We start from the raw sequence: 9,654 nt of genomic DNA, 5'->3' as shown, positions 1-9,654 counted from the left end.
CTTTATGTAACATTGATGGGATAGAGAATATGAAATTATTAAACACGAATCCTGGAGAGATACACGAGACTTGGGGGAAACTGCCTGAATCACTTGACTGATTTACTACAAATTCAGACCCTAAACACCGCTCTGACGTAACAGGGTAGAGAACCATGTTATTATCCGGGCACCAGACTGTACCGCCCACTGCCCTAGTCGCCACACTCACCCACAACATTTTACATGAACGTTACACCAATAATACATAACTTAATATACTTACATCTAAATAATTTCAGGCATGATAGGTGTTTAATATTTTTTTATTTTTTTATTTTTGGTGGTGATGTAGGGGGAGAGGATAAGACTGTAGAGGTGGTAGTGTTGGGTGACACTAACTCTGCCAGTGTCAACCAACTCACTAGTCATGGTTGTAACGGTTGCCGCGCGCCCCCCTTTGTTGGCCCCCGTGTGCGTTTAGGTGGAGGACCCCTACCTACCCCCTCACCGCCGCCGCCGACGCCCCCTCACACGCCCCCTACCCCCGCTAACCCCCCATTCCCCTCCTCCCCCCAACCATCCTCTTCGACCCCTGCGCGACGCCCCCGGCCATGGTGGGTAGGTATCGCGTAGTATTTCCTTATTTGTTTGTTTCAGCTGGTATCAGTTTATATTTCATGGGCGGCCTCCATGACTCGTGCATCAGTTCCCCTCACGTGTCACAGTGTTGTTTACCAACGCGAACAAGGACCGGATTTAAAGTCCAACAATTCCCTGCCCGTAATATGTCAACGCTCTGGGAACGAAATGTTGCCAGTTCCTTCTCAAAACTCCAGACGTGATTCCTTTAACAACTAATATGTGTTTTACAGCGATTTTATATAGTAATACCATGTTGGATATTTTATTAGCATTGTTTTATAAGCGGTGACACTATTAAGATCAAAGCTGAACAATAAAATGAGAAATATATTGGTGTGAGCGGTGTCTGGTTCAGAGGGTTCCCCGCTCGACTAAAGCAAAGCGCGAAACCACCAGCCAGTGTGTAGTCGCCCCTTAACTCACACTGGCGTGGTGACTGGAGAGCTATAATATTATAAACTGGATTACTCTTGTTAGTGAGGATACTTATAAGGACACAATACAAGGTAAGACAGTGCATTATTTCTGTTGAAGTGATCTGTTTCTCCCTCTTCTCACCCTCACTTCAAGTTGGTGTGGGTACACTGAAAATGAAAGTGTTCACAGTCCTACTACACATTCCGTGTACCAAACATGTGCGTGGTTACATGTCTACATACATATCAACTACCTCATACACATCAGTTACGTAAGCTCGGCTTTACAGAGATCACAAAGCATCAAGATTACAATAGATCCAAGTGAACGAAGACCAAAATAATGGGTGTGAGGCAGAAGTACACAAGGACAGTAAGCTGGGTCCACGCTTGTTCCTTGTTGTACCCTCCACAGTACGTCATGTTAAGGATATCTTTTGAACAATAACAATACCTTTAAGACCATCACCATCTCCTACTGCCAATATGACGATGGCATTGATAGTTGTGTGGTAGTGAAGAGGTACGCAGTATGCGCCTGGCAGTGGTGTTACCATTACTGGATTTCTCTCCCGACGATCAACCACTTGTGGATCCCAGAGCGTTAACAAGACTCGCTTTTTATCCTTTCTCGGGCCAGGAGAGCTCTCAGCTGGCGTTACGTAAATGTTGAACTGTGAGGCTTTATTTCTCACTCCATTTATCTTATCCATTTATTAGTATTAAATAACTCCTCAGACCAAATAAGTAACCAAATTTACACACTAAACGTTTTATATTTTGTGGGGATTCACTAACATTTATTTTGCAATTAGTGTAAAGTGTTGGTGAAATTGAAGGGAAGATGAAGCTGGGAATCAATAATAAATGGGTAAAATGTACACGACTAAAAGAAAAGCTTCTCTTGTTCACGATGTTCACAAAGGAAGAGGAGGAAGGCGGTAAACTATCACGTGTGTGTGTGTCTTGTACCACTAAGTTAAAGCCAGTTTGTATTGTTATGTTTTTATATACAGACGGACACACATCCACACACACACACACCCACACACACACACACACACACACACACACATCTAACTTTTAGCTACGTACCGGTCTTGGTGATTTATGTATTCATTTCGTTATTTAGTTTTGTAAAGCTACTTGTCTTAGAATCAAGGAGATAATAAAGTGACGAAAATAAGTGAGAAAACGTCACCTACCTCACCTCACATCACCTATTCGAAATTACGACTTTTCTTGTTATTTTTCCTGGTCACTTTGTCTCACGAGGCACGACTACGATTTCCTGTTGTGAAGAAATTTTCCTAGTCTTAATACGTTTTATTCACTGCATCCACAATCAGACTTAATTAAACAGTGATTAACAGCCACGTAAACAGATATCATGTCAGTTAACAAATAGACTGTATTTATTATTTTATGGCTTAGTACTTGATCATGAAATCATTCTGTCGAAAATGTGCCAAAATATCACATAAATAAACGGAAAATATTGTAATGAAGTGAAGTAGATTAATAATATCGTGTTGATTGATTCATATCCGTCATAATTCCACCAAATTTTCTCCTATGTTGATGTACTGTATAATCGCTAGTACACTGAAACACCACCTATTATATGAAGTCTGTTATTATAGCTTATTTATACAGGGATAGTTGTGAACTTAGTCAAATACAAAGAAATTAATTACTGTACCACACGAAACAAAATGTGTGAACAACCGAACCGACTTCAACGCCCCCCCCCCCCCAATAGTGGTAGGGGAGTTAATCTTTAGGTGAAATAAACTGGGGTGGAGATTCTTTATATTCCTATGGGGCGCTGCCTTGTATATAGTGTACACACGTTCACTTACCCCTGTACACATAACTAAACTATATTACTACAATTTTTTATCACGAGTCTTTCAGGTACATTGAGCACTTCCACATTTCCTTATTTCAACCACCCACCTCCTGTTCTTCTGTGTCTTTGTTAGTGTATTTTACCTCAGGGATGGAGGTGAGGACATCCTGAGCCAGTGTTGGTCTCTTCCTGACCACTTCACCTCACTCACTTCTGGTCTTAACAATAATATCTTACAGGGTGTTGAGTTCTCGCCCATGCCTTTCTTTTTGTGTTGTTCCTCATGTATATACAGTATATATATATATATATATATATATATATATATATATATATATATATATATATATATATATATATATATATATATATATATATATACGTGTGTGTGTGGTCCCATTTCGTTGATACACCTCCGGTAGTGAGTTGCCGGAAGTTGGGGGGGGGGGTCTCTGCCCCCTCACTCTTACCCCGCCAGCTGTCGAACTTGTGTTTTCTGGTTCTGGAACAATCTGGTTATGACGCCTTACATATATATATACTGTATATATATATACTATATATATATATATATATATATATATATATATATATATATATATATATATATATATATATATATATATATATATATATATATATATATATATATATAGATAGATAGATCCATATAAAATCGAATATTTTGGAATAATCGTCAAAGATCATCTCCAGATTTCTCTATATGGTCACCATTCGTCAGTGTACACGAGACACACCACCAGAGTATTGCTGCCGAATGATGGATAGGTGGAAAACCAATAAATGTAAATTAAAAAGGAATATTAAACGAAATATCTGATCCAATTGAAATTTTGTGCGAAGTTATCTCAGCGTGTTAGTAAACCATGACGGTATAAAGAAATGTGGAGGTGGTCACCTGCAGTACATTTGTGTATGTAACTATATAATACAGCAGTTTTGAAGGTAGTAAGTTGAATTTGTCATGTAGATGTTTTTCGTACACCCCAGGGGTGTCACGAAGGTGGAATTGTTTCTTTGCTATGCACGGCCAAGATAGTGATGGGGTAAAGTTGAAACAGTAGATGTATTGAGGAGAAAGTATGGTTGGAAATTATCCCCCATGTTAGAAAGTGTTCGTGTTCGAGTTATGAAAACATGATGTACTACAAGTCTGAATCCTTCCTGATGTCGAGGGGCAGTGAGATCAAAGCTGAGAGATTTTGACAATGTGTGTCTGTGTAGATGTTGTCATGGCCCGGTGAGTGGAGTAAGAGGGGAGATCCTGTGTGAATATGTATTCTGTTGTGTAACAAAGAATGTATAGGCAAACACATCCCTGAGATAGCCTAGTGTAGATGGGGGGAAATAGCTGATATATGGTGGCGGGTAAAAGAGAGCAACACAGATCGTGTAGGCTTGACAGAAGCTTCGTGCTGAGTTACATCAAAAGGTATTATATAAAAAAAAAGTTTACTACAATACTAAAGAACTCACTAAGTTATAGACCAGATTTTGAGTATCGAGAGAAGGGAATGAATGTACACAGTGGTATGTCTCAGCAAAACATCGTAGCACTGTGTTCGAGATGGACTGATATCTTTAAAGATTAGAGGAAAATAGAGGACAAACTCTTTATTTCATGTCATTGACGAAAGATGAGGTTTGAAAGGGGACGGAATATATATATCCCTTTAGATATGGGTTGTGTACTGTAGTTAGTGACGGTAGTGGGAAACTAAGTAGACTATTTGCAAACACAGAATTTAAGGCTGGATGTTATTGGATTGTTTTGCTGGATTGGGAAAGGGAAGTGACTTTAGCTTTTCTTTGGGATGTAAATGTTGAGTAAACCACCACCTCCCCTGACCGACCCTGCTGGAGACCACGCTAAGATCCTCCGTGTCTGGCCGCCGACAGTGTTGTTCTTTGGCTGGGCTGAGGGTGTATCAACATTTGTCTTCGTCTTGGTAAATTTATGACCAACGAGTGTCAAGGCTGGAGTGGAGTCATATATCGAGCGTATGTAAAGTAAGTCGCTGATCATGAATATGCATGTGACTTCTTCTCTTGCACTTATAAGGATTACTCTCGTGTACAGACCCGGGAGGAGGTGGATCATCGTCATCATCACCTGAGGGTTTATTAGAACGTCACGCTGTAGTAGAACCAAACGCCAACTGAGGTCTGAACGCCGTAACCTAAATATCGACTGTGAATCATTGTTGTAAAACTGTCAAGTGAGAAACATTATACTTCAAGGTGTAACACTATTAGTAAGAGTCATACACTATTATCTCGACGCTACACTAAGCTCTACAACACCAGCTATAGCCCGAGAAGTCTTCTGACTGTCTTCCTGAACATGGGGCGTGAGAACTCAGGGTTATAGTGCTTGCTGCAGCCGGCGAGCTCGGGCAGGGCGAGTCAGCCGTCCAGTGGTGTTTATTAGTTTTGAGGAATGCGCTTATAACAAGCTGCTGGGACCTGTACAGCTACCAAACCTTTATTGCACCTCTTAGCGGAGTGAGCGCTGGTGGTTCATGAGTTGACATTGTTTACTTATACAGTAAACTAAGTCAGGACTTGCTGTTGTTTGTTACTAAAGTTTTGAGCGCGGCCAAGTGGGTAATTATTGTAAATTATTTTTTTCATAATTTTTTTATATTACTCGTTGCTGTTTTAGTTTCCGTGAGTTTTACTTTGATATAATTTCATTGTTTTAATTTTCACTTTGGTTTAAACTTGTGATAATTTGGTATAACTGTATTCAATCACAAGTTGACTTTTAAATGAGGAGTTGGTGTGACTTGTCGTAGTTTTGAGTGAGAGGCAGAGCGTGTCAGTGTCAACGTGACTATAGTGCGGTCAGTCAGTCTGCTACCAATGTTATTCCTATAAGAGAGGCTGTGAAGGACAAGTCTTGTTTGGACACCCTTACCTCCCTTTCTTCTTTCTTCATCCTTCTTTTCCTCCGTCATTTATCTCCTCCATCATCTTTCTTCTTCATCCTCCTTCTTCCTCATTCTTTTCCCTTACCCTTCCCATCCGTTATCCAATTATTTTGTTTTGCATCTCCATTCATCCCTTCCCCTCGCTATCTTACCCTTCCCCTCGCTATCTTACTCCGTTACCGCGCCCCGTCACCCTGGTCAAGTTACAGTGTGCGGCGCAAGGAACTGGGAGCTGGGGAAGTGGTGTGGGTCCCAAGCGGCTTCCTCGAGGTATAAGAGGAAATTGCGATGCCGTGTGGCGAGGAAAATGCCCATGCATGTGGAGGGAGGACCAGCCGGCCCCGCTAACACCGAGGGCTCCACCGCGTTGTTCTTGTTAGGACCGAGGTGGTAATCTTGCGACATTGACGTCTTCCAGTTCGGTGATGTATGTTTATGATGAGGAGAAACTTTTCGTGCAAAGGGGAGGAGGGCTCGGGGGCAGGGTGTACTAGTGTGTTGAAACGGTAGGAGGGAGGGTGGCGGTGCGGGGTTAGTCTGGGAGGGACGGCTGGGGTCCAGTGAAGGGGCTAGCCGACCCCTCCCCCGTTCCCCGCCTTCTGCCCCCGCCCTTCGCCCGCCCTCTCTCTCTCTCCCTCACCCACCGGGCCGACCCTAGGGCTGGACGCTGTGCCCTTACCTGTTTTTTATACAGGCGGGGGGTAGATAAAAGGCCCTTCGGGACAGTACAGGAATGAAGGATGTCCGAGGAGAGACCCGGGCACCACAACCTTTTCTGGCCGCCTTACCCCGTGTAATATGGAGGTGTTTCCTCGTGTGGTAATAAGTTTTCCTCTATAATTCACAGTTGGACATTATTGGTACAACACACCACAACACACCTGCGTGGAAGACGGTATATGCGTCAGGTAAAACGACCGGTTGGTGTAAGGGCTGAGAGTAAGCGGTCATTAGAGAGGAGTGGATTAACCACGTGTGTCTTTAACAAGGAGAAGATTGGGCAGGATTGTGGGTGGGTTGGGCACACTAACCCATGGCCACTACCCGTGGTGGTGCGCCGCGCCACCACACCACACAACTTGTTGCTTATTCTTAACCTAAAATTTGTACTGTACCCTTTACTTTTGCTCTGATTTACTCGCAGTTGTATAGTTTTTACTAGAGAGGGAGCGGTGGTGAGGAGAGAGCCAGCCACCCACCACTGGTGTTGCGTGAGCTGTTATGCAAGGAACACCAAGATCTTGCAGGCATTTGTGATTGCGCAGACGGCTTGGGTGTGGTGCTTGGAAGATGAGGGTGTGGCCTGTAGGATAGGTGCGGTCGTGGTGGCTAAACATAAACACGACTGTAAACTGTATACTCGTATGTATATTTGTTTACTTATATATGATGTATTTATTTATATGATATTTTACCATTTTCGGGTAGACAGAATTTTACCATAGGCATAGAAGGATTACTGTGACGTCCTCTTTCTGACATTGGAGGAGCCAGGTGGGGTGGGGGCGCTGGCTGGTGTGTATCCATGTTTTAACTGGTCTTCCTCAGCACGTGGGACAAAACCTCGCCGAGCTGAAGGCGAACAAAGACGATATTTGCATAAAACTTTAGAAAAAAAAAGGTTTAATGGGTTAATGATGACGGTACTGGAGGGTCGCCGGGAGCAGCTTAGTGGTGACAGGAATGGTCATTGAGAGCTGTGATACCCTGTGGCGGCCGACCCTGACCAAAGGGATGTCAAACTCTGTATCTCTATAAAGTAATACAAGTATACTTTTAATCTGACGAACAAATATTTATTTGATATTTCGGATGACCTGAAGATGAACTCGACACCCTCTGCTTAGTTCACCTAAAGATTAACCACCCTAACAATATTTGTGGGGATGAGGTTAAGTTAAGTTAATCTTAAGGTGAAATAAGCTGGAGTGAGTTGTTTACCTTGAGTCTTTACTGTTTCTCGTGTTTATTGGTTAGACTAATATTTATCATATGCTATCCCTTATCTCTTACTAGTTATCCACAATTGCTCTGTTATCAAAATACACACACACACACATCAAGTACCCTCATCTTGAAATTATATTGAGTCACGAGAAGTTTTGATGAGGTGATTTTTTTATGTGAATAATGACACTGATTTAAATACTGTCCACCATCCCAGAGTAGAGTACTGTAGTCATCCCGGAGGCACGCGTCGGTACAGAACATATTTCATTAGTAAACAACAAAAGGAATTTAATACTATTAGATATTGCGATCTATGCTTAAATACACGGCTAGAAATATCCACAATTATATAAGTTTATGAAGAAAGGAAGAAAATGGTGAATTAGTATGTAAAGAGAAGCCATAAAGACGAAGTTAAGATGACTGGCTGTTTAGAACGCTGGTGTCAGTCATGGCGGACGAGGGAAGCCTGCAGTGACAGGTGTAAAGACTTGTACATATTGATACCAGAGCGTGAGTGAGTCCGCTGTTAGAACTGTACAGAAGGTTAGGGAGGGACGCTCGTATCACCAGTGGTGGTCAAGGTTGATAACATGATTAAAACTGCGAAGTTTGAGGGAACATAAACACAGTTAACGAGGTGAGGCTGACTGGTAGACTGCCTGTCAGTTATGGTTGTAAAATATGTTAACATATAATTTTGTACTATTACAAATATATAATTTATTACGTTTAAGTGTAACTTTTTGTGTCTGATTTTTTGTTCGAGAAAACACTCGAAATCGGGAAAATCTTACAACTCTGCTGACGTTTTTTAGGAAACTCTTCAAGGTAGTAGATAATGACGAAAATTACGATGTTATTTACTTAGACTTTAGCAAAGCGTTTGACAGAGTACCGCATCAGAGGCTTCTGAGAAAAGTTAAGGCTCATAGTATTGAGGGGAAAGTTTTAAATTGGATAAAATCATGGCTCACCGATAGAACGCAGAGGGTCAGCGTAGATGGTGTTAAATCTGAGTGGGGCTGTGTAACCAGTGGGGTTCCCCAGGGGTCAGTACTAGGCCCACTCTTGTTCATAATCTACATAAACGATCTAGATACTGGGATCAGCAGTGGCATAAACAAGTTTGCGGATGACACCAAAATAGGGCGGCAGATTGATTCAGGGAAGGATGCAAATGTATTACAGGAGGATTTAAATAAACTGCAGGGGTGGTCAGAAAAATGGCAAATGAAATTCAACACCAGCAAGTGCAGCGTACTTAATATTGGGAGAACAAATACTGTCAATATATACAGCCTTAACAACATCAACCTAGAGAAGTCGACTTGTGAAAGAGACTTCGGGGTACTTGTAAGCCCGGACCTACGGCCTAGAAAACAGGCAAACAGAATATTAGGTTTTATATCAGAAGTGTAAGTAATGAGAGTGCAGAGGTCTTATTGCAACTATATCTTGCGCTAGTCAGGCAGCACCTCGATTATGCGGTTCAGTTCTGGTGCCCTTATTATAGAATGGATATCAATTCACTGGAGTCGGTGCAGCGAAGAATGACGAAAATGATTCCGGGACTTAGAAATCTACCATATCAAGATAGGTTAAAGAAACTTAACTTGCATTCCCTAGAAAGATGAAGAGTGCGGGGAGATATGATAGAAGTATTTAAGTGGGTGAAAGGAATCAATAAAAGGAATATAGATAAAGTTTTTATAATATCTGAGCAGGGTAGGACTCGTAGCAACGGATTTAAGTTGGATAAGTTCAGGTTTAGGAGGGAGATAGGAAGGAACTGGTTCACAAATAGGGTGGTGGACGAGTGGAACAAGCTTAGCAACTTTGTAGTAAGTGCTGGAAT

The 9,654-nt window shown here is 41.9% G+C and overlaps 1 protein-coding gene across 2 annotated transcripts in view; it reads left to right on the top strand.

Moving 5' to 3' along the window:
* The first annotated feature begins 978 nt into the window (after positions 1–978).
* LOC121866222 (zinc finger protein 583-like) overlaps positions 979–9,654 on the top strand; it is a 33,230-nt gene continuing 24,554 nt past the window's right edge. The window contains exon 1 of one of the 2 annotated variants that reach the window (XM_042365831.1): positions 979–1,130. The gene's annotated coding sequence lies outside the window, so the exon portion shown is untranslated. The remainder of the gene's footprint in view (positions 1,131–9,654) is intronic. The other variant, XM_042365832.1, reaches the window with a different exon arrangement.

This window comes from Homarus americanus, unplaced genomic scaffold, assembly GCF_018991925.1.
Source record: "Homarus americanus isolate GMGI-L3 unplaced genomic scaffold, GMGI_Hamer_2.0 scaffold46974, whole genome shotgun sequence".
NCBI lineage: Eukaryota > Metazoa > Arthropoda > Malacostraca > Decapoda > Nephropidae > Homarus > Homarus americanus.
This window is presented reverse-complemented; position numbering and strand designations above follow the sequence as displayed.